At 40.6% G+C, this 12327-nt stretch overlaps 1 protein-coding gene across 4 annotated transcripts in view; it reads left to right on the top strand.

The window, feature by feature from the left end:
* The window catches only part of LOC126481806 (SWI/SNF complex subunit SMARCC2), a 98032-nt gene that overhangs the window by 77061 nt on the left and 8644 nt on the right, over positions 1 to 12327 (top strand). The window lies entirely within an intron of this gene.

The raw sequence follows: 12327 nt of genomic DNA, 5'->3' as shown, positions 1-12327 counted from the left end.
GAACAGTAGTTTCACATGTGTACTACCTTTAATGTTGTTGTTCTTGCAAGTAGAGGGACTGGGCTGTGGTAGGGGTTGAGTGTGAGAGTAAGATTTTATAGTTGGAATGCTTGCAATGTACGAGGTGCATTCAAGTTCTAAGGCCTCCGATTTTTTTTTTCTAATTAACTGCTCACCCGAAATCGATGAAACTGGCGTTACTTCTCGACGTAATCGCCCTGCAGACGTACACATTTTTCACAACGCTGACGCCATGATTCCATGGCAGTGGCAAAGGCTTCTTTAGGAGTCTGTTTTGACCACTGGAAAATCGCTGAGGCAATAGCAGCACGGCTGGTGAATGTGCAGCCACGGAGAGTGTCTTTCATTGTTGGAAAATGCCAAAAGTCACTAGGAGCCAGGTCAGGTGAGTAGGGAGCATGAGGAATCACTTCAAAGTTGTTATCACCAAGAAACTGTTGCGTAACGTTAGCTCGATGTGTGGGTGCGTTGTCTTGGTGAATCAGCACACGCGTAGCCCTTCCCGGACGTTTTTGTTGCAGTGCAGGAAGGAATTTGTTCTTCAAAACATTTTCGTAGGATGCACCTGTTACCGTAGTGCCTTTTGGAACGCAATGGGTAAGGATTAAGCCCTCGCTGTCCCAGAACATGGACACCATCATTTTTTCAGCACTGGTGGTTAACCGAAATTTTTTTGGTGGTGGTGAATCTGTGTGCTTCCATTGAGCTGACTGGCACTTTGTTTCTGGATTGAAAAATGGCATCCACATCTCATCCATTGTCACAACCGACGAAAAGAAAGTCTCATTCATGCTGTCGTTGCGCGTCAACATTGCTTGGCAACATGCCACATGGGCAGCCATGTGGTCATCCGTCAACATTCGTGGCACCCACCTGGATGACACTTTTCGCATTTTCAGGTCGTCATGCAGGATTGTGTGCACAGAACCCACAGAAATGCCAACTCTGGAGGCAATCTGTTCAACAGTCATTCGGCAATCCCCCGAAACAATTCTCTCCACTTTCTCGATCATGTCGTCAGACCGGCTTGTGCGAGCCCGAGGTTGTTTCGGTTTGTTGTCACACAATGTTCTGCCTTCATTAAACTGTCGCACCCACGAACGCACTTTGGACACGTCCATAACTCCATCACCACATGTCTCCTTCAACTGTCGATGAATTTCAGTTGGTTCCACACCACGCAAATTCAGAAAACGAATGATTGCACGCTGTTCAAGTAAGGAAAATGTCGCCATTTTAAGCATTTAAAACAGTTCTCATTCTCGCCGCTGGCGGTAAAGTTCCATCTGCCGTACGGTGCTGCAATCTCTGGGACGTATTGACAATGAACGCGGCCTCATTTTAAAACAATGTGCATGTTTCTATCTTTTTCCAGTCCGGAGAAAAAAAATCGGAGGCCTTAGAACAGTATGGATGGTGGTATTGGAATATTACATAATTTGGTAAAGATGTTGCGAGAGGACAATAGAAGGTGTATGGGGAATATAATAGGTGTAGATGATCAAAATTCAGGACTTTGCCTGAAAAAGTTATAGCTGCGGTAAAGGTATTGTTGTTCACTGTAGGTTTGTTTGATGAGTGGCTGTTTGGTTGCGAGCCTTAATGAGATTGAAGTCGACATCTGAGGTGGTAGCTTTGGTTTTGGATAGAGGTCAAATGAATTTCATGTGAGAATTAAGCTTTTGCAGAAATTGAATGAGTTCTTAGCTACTGTGAGTCCATACTGCAAATATATCATCATTAAATCTGCACCAAGTTGGGGCACAGATTCTGACAATTGAGCAATACCTCTTCCGTATGACCTGCTAAAGGTTAACGTAAGACAGGGTTATACTCGTTCACTTAGCTGACCCACCGTATTTGCCATCAAAGAAGAAGAGCTTATGGTTAAGGATGAAGTTCACTAGTGTGATAGTGACCAAGTGGCACTTTTTTTTGGGATTTTCAGTTGGTTACAGGGGTAGACAGTGTTCAAGGGATTAAAGATCCTATGTAAATGAGATGGTGATGTTACATCAGTAGATACAAGGAGGCTGGGAGGGAAATAGATTTGAAACACGTCGGAAAATGAATAGTACCTTTTATGCATTAAGGGAAGTTCTGCATGATAGATTGGAGGTGCAGGTCTCACAGAGCTGAGTTATGTCTAATTAGAGCTTTGCAGTCTGCTATAGGAGACAGTTGTAAAGTGCATGCCACTATTAGAATTTTCTGCAGCTCAGTCTGGATGGAGGGCATAGTCACGAGGAACAGTTTTATATGTTAATGTGTCCAAGAATGAAGAATTGTCCAGTGTCAAATGCCATGTTAGTGGGGTTTTTGCCCTAGGTGGCATGATAATAGTTGACTTCATATCATGGATGCCTTGGGATTAAGTAGGACTATGGTTTGAGGTTTCAGAGATATTTTATTGTAAGAATTGGAGGAGGTGCTGCAAGTGGAGAATTTCTGCAGTACCAAGAGAAGCTGCTTTTGGATGAGGGTATATGAATCCTCTCGGACTTTAGGATGGAATGTTTTGGCCAGCATCTGATTCTTACTTTATTGCGTATGTATTTGGACTTTGTGGTATAGGTATTCCCAGTTGAGTCTCTCTCTCTCTCTCTCTCTCTCTCTCTCTCTCTCTCTCTCTCTTTCTGTGTGTGTGTGTGTGTGTGTGTGTGTGTGTGTGTAAGTAAGAGTTGGTCTTTAGGGCCTGTGATTAAGTTTTGCTGTGATACTGAAGGTTAGGCCTTTCACTAGAGCAGATATGTCTGTAGCAGAGTGAGATCTGTACAGCAAGTATAAACTTGAATGTTTGCTGGGGTTGTGATATGTTAGAGTATGATTATGGCTCTGGTTGAGACAGAGTGGGAGTTGCACGGAGGCCAAACTGAGTTTGTTGGAAATGTGGCATTATTTGTTGGGGGCAGTATTATGAGTTGTTGTTGCATGATAGGGGAGAGGATCTGTATTAGCACGAAATTGTTGTAGATGCAGAAAGAAAATTTTATGTGAGAGGAACATTAACTAGTATTGTGCAGTATAGCTGCAATGCTATGTAACAGCTGTATCGATGATTTAGTAAGAACATGGACGCTTCACCAGATATGAGCATTGGAAACTAGAAATATTACACTACTTTGTACTGATGTATCTACATCTGCATCTGCATGGCTACTCAAAAATTCACATTTAAGTGCCTGGCAGTGGGTATCATCAAATCATTTTCACACTATTTATCTATCATTTCACCCTCATACAACCTGCAGGAAAAACAAACATTTGAATCTCTCCATGTGAGATCTGATTCTATTATTTTATTATTATGATTATTTTTCCATATGTTGGTGAACATCAACAAAATATTTTTGCATTTGGAGATGGGAGTTGGTGATTGAAATTACGTGAAAAGATCTCACTGCAATGAAAAAGCCTTTGTTTTAATGCTTGCCACACCATCTCACCTGTCACATCCAAGACTCTCTCCCATATCTTATGAAAATACAAGATGAGTTGCCCATCTTTGAACTTTTTCAATATACTTTGTCAATCCTGTCTGGTAAGGCTTCCACACTGCACAGCAAAACTGTAGCAGAGGATGGAGAAGTGTAGTGTAAGCATCTTCCCAGTGTTCTGCCAATAAAACACAGTCTTTGGTTTGCCTTCCCAACAACATTTTCTGTGTGATCATTCCATTTCAAGTTGTTCATAATTGTAATCCTTTTCTCAGAGATTAAGCCTAGTATTGTATTAGAAATAGTAAGGAAGTTCAAGTCATCAAGTAACATTGATGTTTATGACATGTCTTGCAACTTGCTGAAGAAAATCATTGACTCAATTGTTTATCCATTGACTTAGTGTGTAAATGAATGTATATCAGAGGGATACTTTCCAGAGAAGCTGAGCGTATCTAGGGTGTTCTGATGTATAAAAAGGATGCAGGTTTCTGACAAATATCAATAGTTCCAGTCCTGGCCAAAATAATAGAATACATCATTTACCATCAACTGTCTGCTCATTTTGAAAAACTTGAAATATTTCATGTACTAAAATATGGATTTAGATAAAAATTATCAACAATTGATGCAACAGACTCTATAATTAAATATGTTCTTAAAAGTATTTGTGGAGAAGGGCTTTGCTCAAGTCTCTTCCTCTGTATAGGACATGACACACTTCTACAGAAATTCCATTTCTGTGGCATCAGGGGTAACAGCCTAAAACTATTAACATCTTATCTCCAAAATTGTAGGCAATTTGAGTGTATTGGCACAGAAAAGTCTACAGAAAAACAAATTGAGGTGGGAGTTCAGCAGGGATCTGTATTAGAACCATCTATTGTTTTGTATAAGTTCCAGTATGCTGCTGTTTGTCGATGACACTACCATACTAAATTATAACCATAATCTGAATAATCTAAAAAGACTGTGTTGACATATTGGTGTGGGTCAAATGGCTTTCTCCTGAATGAGAACAAAACACAAAAAATGGTATGTAGTCTAAAGGACAAAAGCCCTATTCATGATCCTAGTTACATAAAGTTTGTGAAGGTATACTTAGATGTCAAATTGTCCTGTGAGCAACATACAAAATACATTAGTGTTAAATTGCCTAGAGTAATTTACTTACTAAGATGTCTTATGAAATGCATACCAGCAGCCTATGTTAAAACATCTTATTTTGCATGTTTTCAAAGTATTATGTCATATGGACTTACTCTCTGAGGAAATTTGAACCATGTTCAAAACGTATTACTTCTGTAGGAGAAAGCAATCATAATCATTACATGTTCTCAACATAAAGCACATTATAAGCACTTGTTCTCTGAATGTAAAATAATGGCTGTTTATCTGTGTAGACAAAAGTGTTAATTTGTACAAAACAGAATTTTGCATGAAGTAAAAAGTAGAAATAATATTCATGGCCACAACACAAGGAAAAAATAAATTCATATGTACGTCTTACCACAGACTATAAAACAGTGGAAAATCCAGGATGGAATGTAACAGTACCAGAGAAGGAAAGTTGCTACTCACCATATAGCAGAGATGCTGAGTCGCGATAGGAACAATAAAAAGATTCACACACTCATAGCTTTCGGCCATTAAGGCCTTTGCCAGCAGTAGACACACATACACACACACGCGCGCACTCACACACACTCATGCAAACGCAACTTGCACACACGTCTGCAGTCTCAGAGACCTGATACTACACTGCGAGCAGCAGCACCAGTGCATGATGGGAATGGCAACTGGGTGGGGATAAGGAGGAGGCTGGGGCAGGGAGGGGGAGGGATAGTATGGTGGGAGTGGCGGACAGTGAAGTGTTACAGTTTAGACGGAGGGCAGGAGAGAAGGTGCAGAGGGGGGGAGGAGGTAAGTAGAGGAAAGGAGAGAAATAAAAATAGAAAGAAATTAAAAGACTGGGTGTGGCAGTGAAATGACAGCTGTGTAGTGCTGGAATGGGAACAGGGAGGGGGCTGGATGGGTGAGGACAGTGAGTAACGAAGGAGGGTTATGGGAACGTAGGATGTATTGCAGGGAAAGTTCCCACATGCGCAATTCAGAAAAGCTGGTGTTGGTGGGAAGGATCCATATGGCACAGGCTATGAAGCAATCATCGAGATGAGGGGCATCTTCAGCAACAGGGTGGTCCACTTGTTTTTTAGCCATAGTTTGTCGGTGGCCGTTCATGCGGACAGACAGCTTGTTGGTAGTCATGCCTACATAGAATGCAGCACAGTGGTTGCAGCTTAGCTTGTAAATCACATGACTGGTTTCACAGGTAGCCCTGCCTTTGATGGAATAGGTGATGTTAGTGACCGGACTGGAGCAGGTGGTGGTAGGAGGATGTATGGGACAGGTCTTCCATCTTGGTCTATTACAGGGGTATGAGCCATGAGGTAAGTGGTTGGGAGCAGGGGTTGTGTAAGGATGGACGAGTATATTGTGTAGGTTTGGTGGACGGTGGAATATCACACTAGGAGGGGTGGGGAGGATAGTGGGTAGGACATTTCTCATTTCAGGGCATAACGAGAGGTAATTGAAACCCTGGCAGAGAATGTAATTCAGTTGCTCCGGTCCCAGATAGTACTGAGTTACGAGGGGAATGCTCCTCTGTGGCCGGACTGTGGGACTTTGGGAGGTGGTGGGAGACTGGAAAGATAAGGCATGGGAGATTTGTTTTTGTACAAGGATGGGAGGATATTTACAGTCAGTGAAGGCTTCAGTGAGCCCTTCGGTATATTTAGAGAAGGACTGCTCATCACTGCAGATGCGATGACCACGGGTGGCTGGGCTGTATGGAAGGGACTTCTTTGTATGGAATGGGTGGCAGCTGTCGAAGTGGAGGTATTGCTGGTGGTTAGTAGGTTTGATATGGGCGGAGGTACTGATGTAGCTGTCTCTGAGGTGGAGGTCAACACCTAGGAAGGTGGCTTGTTGGGTTGAGTAGGACCAGGTGGAGCAAATGGGGGAGAAGTTGTTGAAGTTCTGGAGGAATGCAAATAAGGTGCCCTCACCTTCAATCCAGATAGCAAAGATGTCATCGATGAATCTGAATCAGGTGAGGGGTTTAGGATTCTGGGTTTTTAGGAAGGATTCCTCTAGATGGTCGATGAATAGGTTAGCATGGGATGGTGCCATGCAGGTGCTTATAGCTGTATCACGGATTTGTTTGTAGGTAATGCCTTCAAAGGAGAAGTAATTGTGGGTGAGGATAAAGTTGGTCATGGAGACTAAGAAGGAGGTTGCTGGTTTGGAATCCATAGGGTGTCTGCAAAGGTAGTATTTGATAACAGTAAGGCTGTGAGCATTAGGAATGTTAGTGTACAGGGAGGTGGCATCAATAGTGACGAGCAGGGCACCATGTGGTAAAGGGAAAGGAACTGTGGAGAGTCGGTCGAGGAAGTGGTTGGTATCTTTTATATAGGAGGATAGGTTCCGGGTAATAGGTTGAAGGTGTTGGTCTACAAGAGTAGAGATTCTCTCAGTGGGGGCACAGTAACCAGCCACAATGGGGCGTCCTGGGTGGTTGGGTTTATGGACTTTAGGAAGCATGTAGAAGGTGGGAGTGCGGGGAGTGGTAGGAGTAAGTAGAGAGATGGACTCTGGGGAGAGGTTCTGGGATGGGCCTAAGGATTTGAGTATTGTGCCTATCATGACTCAGCTTCTCTGCTATATGGTGAGTAGCAACTTTCTGTCTCTGGTATTGTTACTATAGACCATCAGAGACAGTCAGTAGCTATGAACAAGTGGGTAAAACTATTTAATAAGTTTCCACAGATTAAATAAACAGCTTATTGCCAAACCCATTCATGAATTAAGAGTATTTTTTACTGTGACACAGAACCACTGACATCTCATACTAATGTAATGATAATGCAGTATAAAAAATTTGTCTATTTCTATAATGGCCTCATGACAATAAAATTATCTTATCTTACCTAACTATTTAGTTTAACTGAAATCTCTTAGCTTTGTGTGATTTATTGTAAAACTGAAATTCAGTGGATTGCTTTTAGTATTCGTGTGGATTACCTCGTTCTTTCCATAATTTAAGGTCCATTGCCACTTTTCACACCATACACATTTCTTACTTAAATGATTTTGCATTTGGTTTTGACCTTATGATGACTTTACTTGACTGTAAATGACAGCAGCATTTGTGAGCAGTCTAAGATGACTGCTGAGATTGTCTCCTAAATCATTTATTAGGAACAATAGAGTGCATATATGATTTCCTTGAGGAACACGACGTATCACATCCATTTTAATCGGTGACAGTCTGTTAATTACTGTGAACCATGACATTTCTGATAGCTAACACTTGGTTCAAGAATCATGAAAGAAGGTTGTATACATGGAAGAACCCTGGAGATACTAAAAGGTTTCAGATAGATTATGTAATGGTTAGACAGAAATTTAGGAACCAGGTTTTAAATTGTAAGACATTTCCAGGGGCAGATGTGGACTCTGACCACAATCTACTGGTTATGAACTGTAGATTAAAACTGAAGGAACTGGAAAAAGGTGGGAATTTAAGGAGATGGGACCTGGATAAACTGAAAGAACCAGAGGTTGTACAGAGTTTCAGGGAGAGCATAAGGGAACAATTGACAGGAATGGGGAAAAGAAATACAGTAGAAGAAGAATGGGTAGCTTTGAGGGATGAAATAGTGAAGGCAGCAGAGGATCAAGTAGGTAAAAAGACGAGGGCTAGTAGAAATCCTTGGGTAACAGAAGAGATACCGGATTTAATTGATGAAAGGAGAAAATACAAAAATACAATAAATGAAGTAGGCAAAAAGGAATACAAACGTCTCAAAAATGAGATTGACAGGAAGTGCAAAATGGCTAAGCAGGGATGGCTAGAGGACAAATGCAAGGATGTAGAGGCTTATCTCACGAGGAGTAAGATAGATACTGCCTACAGGAAAATTAAAGAGACCTTTGGAGATAAGAGAACCACTTGTATGAATATCAAGAGCTAAGATGGAAACCCAGTTCTAAGCAAAGTAGGGAAAGCAGAAAGGTGGAAGGAGTATATAGAGGGTCTATACAAGGGCGATGTACTTGAGGACAATATTATGGAAATGGAAGAGGATGTAGATGAAGAAGAAGTGGGAGAAAAGATACTGCGTGAAGAGTTTGACAGAGCACTGAAAGACCTGAGTCGAAACAAGGCCCCGGGAGTAGACAACATTCCATTAGAACTACTGACAGCCTTGGGAGAGCCAGTCCTGACAAAACTCTACCATCTGGTGAGCAAGATGTATGAGACAGGCGAAATTCTCTCAGACTTCAAGAAGAATATAATAATTCCAATCCCAAAGATAGCAGGTGTTGACAGATGCGAAAATTACCGAACTATCAGTTTAATAAGTCACAGCTGCAAAATACTAATGCGAATTCTTTACAGACGAATGGAAAAACTGGTAGAAGCCGACATCGGGGAAGATCAGTTTGGATTCCGCAGAAATATTGGAATACGTGAGGCAATACTGACCTTACGACTTATCTTGGAAGAAAGATTAAGGAAAGGCAAACCTACATTTCTAGCATTTGTAGACTTAGAGAAAGCTTTTGACAATGTTGACTGGAATACTCTCTTTCAAATTCTGAAGGTGGCAGGGGTAAAATACAGGGAGCGAAAGGCTATTTACAATTTGTACAGAAACCAGATGGCAGTTATTAGAGTCGAGGGACATGAAAGGGAAGCAGTGGTTGGGAAGGGAGTGAGACAGGGTTGTAGCCTCTCCCCAATGTTATTCAATCTGTATATTGAGCAAGCAGTAAAGGAAACAAAAGAAAAATTCAGAGTAGGTATTAAAATCCATGGAGAAGAAATAAAAACTTTGAGGTTTGCTGATAACATTGTAATTCTGTCAGAGACAGCAAAGGACTTGCAAGAGCAGTTGAATGGAATGGACAGTGTCTTGAAAGGAGGGTATAAGATGAACATCAACAAAAGCAAAGCGAGGATAATGGAATGTAGTCGAATTAAGTTGGGTGATGCTGTGGGAATTAGATTAGGAAATGAGACACTTAAAGTAGTAAAGGAGTTTTGCTATTTGGGGAGCAAAATAACTGATGATGGTCGAAGTAGAGAGGATATAAAATGTAGACTGGCAATGGCAAGGAAGGCGTTTCTGAAGAAGAGAAATTTGTTAACATCGAGTATAGATTTAAGTGTCAGGAAGTCATTTCTGAAAGTATTTGTATGGAGTGTAGCCATGTATGGAAGGGAAACAAGGACGATAAATAGTTTAGACAAGAAGAGAATAGAAGCTTTCGAAATGTGGTGCTACAGAAGAATGCTGAAGATTAGATGGGTAGATCACATAACTAATGAGGAGGTATTGAGCAGAATTGGGGAGAAGAGGAGTTTGTGGCACAACTTGACTAGATGAAGGGATCGGTTGGTAAAACATGTTCTGAGGCATCAAGGGATCACCAATTTAGTACTGGAGGGCAGCGTGGAGGGTAAAAATTGTAGAGGGAGACCAAGAGATGAATACACTAAGCAGATTCAGAAGGATGTAGGCGGCAGTAGGTACTGGGAGATGAAGAACCTTGCACAGGATAGAGTAGCATAGAGAGCTGCATCAAGCCAGTCTCAGGACTGAAGACCACCACCACCACCACAACAACAACAACAACAACAACAACACGACATTTCTGACAAGAAATCACGACTCCAGTCGCACAACTGACATGATACTCCGTAGGCACCCAGTTTAGTTAGAAGCTGCTTGTGAATAATAGTATCAGAAGCCTTTAGGACCCTGGAAATGTAGAAATGTGAGATCAGTTTGAGATACCCTGTTTATAGCACTCATTACTTCATGAGAATAAAGAGCTAGCTGTGTTTTCTGAATCCGTGATGACCATGTGTTAGTATATTATTTAACTCAAGGTAATTCATAATGTTTGAACACAGTATATAGTCCAAAATCCTACTGCAAGTCCACATCAATGGAAGGGGTTTTAATTTAATGTATTGATATGGGTCTGTAATTTAGTGGATTACTCCTATTTCCTTTCGCGAAAAGTGGTATGACTGTTGCAACTTTCCAACCTTTAGGTATGGATCTTTTGTTGAGTGAGCACTTATATAAGATTGTTAAGCACAGAGCTATTATATCAGCACAGTCTGAAAGGTAAATGGTGTACAACCTGGTCCTGAAGACTTGCCTGTATTAAATGATTTGAGTTGCTGTACTACACCAAAGATATGTACTTCTCAGTTACTCATGTGGACAGCAGATTTGGATTAGAATCCTGGAATATTTACTTCATCTTCTTTGGTGAAGGAATTTCAGAAAATGGTATTTATTAACTTTGCTTTAGTGATACTGTTATCAGTAACATTACCGTTGCTGCCTCACATTGAAGGTATTGCTGTGTCCTGCTGCTGGTTACTTTATATATGACCAGGATCTCTTCCGATTTTTTGCTAGATTTTGTAGCAGAATTTTGTTGTGGAAACTATTAAAAGCATCTTCCACTGAAGTCCACATTAAATTTTGAGCTTTTGAAAAATTTTGCCAGTCTTGGAGGTTTTGTATTCTTTTAAATTGGCATGCTTTTTCCGTTGTTTCTGCAGCCATTTTGTGACATGTTTTGTGTACTATTGGGAGGGGGGAGAGATCAGTTTCCTGGTTTAGAAGAAATGGAAACTGCCTTTTGGGAAAGTGTCAGGCGAATTTTTCCTTGCTTTTTTTAAACGTATAAGTAATAATGAATCAAAATAAAGATAGACTGCAAATGGAATTGTACAAACAATGTCGAATAATCTCAAATTATAATTTAAGAATTTCAGAAAATAAAACTAAAGTTATGATATTCTTTGATCAAATATCATCTGAATTAAACTGGAGCAAGTGCAACATTTCCATTGTGTTGGGTGTGACATAAAGCTTGAAAGGAAGACAAATAGATCAGATTAGAGGAAATGTGACTCTATTGCAATACCTTATGAAGGGGAAGCAAGAAAAAAGATTCAGATTGTACTGTTGTGTGTATAACACAATTTATTAAATACAAGACAGAATATTCTTGAGGCACTGATAAGAGTATGCCAACACTAACCATAGTCAAGTGACAGAACAGAATACATGAACAAGGCCAGCCACAGCCAGTGCCTAATTCATAAACAGTTGTGTTGCCATAGTCACAGTAAGACTGATTCTCTTGTGGCATCCAAATGCCATCTGGCTGGAATAAGCATACCGAATTTACAGCACAAGGCTATATTATATAGTGCAGTCTAAGCTTTGATTCTGCTTGACCTAAAGTATCTTGTTATGGTAGAAAGCAATGCCACTGGCAGTGTTTGCAGCAGTATAACTTGTGGAGCTTGGGAGACTGTATCATATATCTCCACTCCTTAGCAAAGGGGATAAGAATGCAAATTATATTTCATAAGCTGATGGTAGTCCCTAAGTTATTACATGCATCATTGTGTCGGACTTCATTGCCAAAAGACCTAAGCAATTGCAAAATCTTGAATAGGTAAAAGGTTCCTACATAACAGATAAAATCGGAAATTACTTTATAGTTAGAAAACTAGGTGTGCTATCAACGCAGAACCATGCTAAATCCAAACATGTTCTTTCTGTGCGTTTCAGAAACAAAGATCCCAAAGAAAATCAGACAAATAAAATGTTTCCTTAGAATGAAATTATACATAGTACAAATTGTTATGAATTATTTGGTGCTTTGATCTGTTTGCTGTTAGAGTGCAAACCTTGGAAAAATAAAGCTTATATTAAGTGCATTTAAAATCTTGTAGATGTGTCTGTGACCCTCTGACTGTTAA

The sequence above is a fragment of the Schistocerca serialis genome, chromosome 1 (assembly GCF_023864345.2).
Source record: "Schistocerca serialis cubense isolate TAMUIC-IGC-003099 chromosome 1, iqSchSeri2.2, whole genome shotgun sequence".
In the NCBI taxonomy this organism is placed as follows: Eukaryota; Metazoa; Arthropoda; class Insecta; order Orthoptera; family Acrididae; genus Schistocerca; species Schistocerca serialis.
This window is presented reverse-complemented; position numbering and strand designations above follow the sequence as displayed.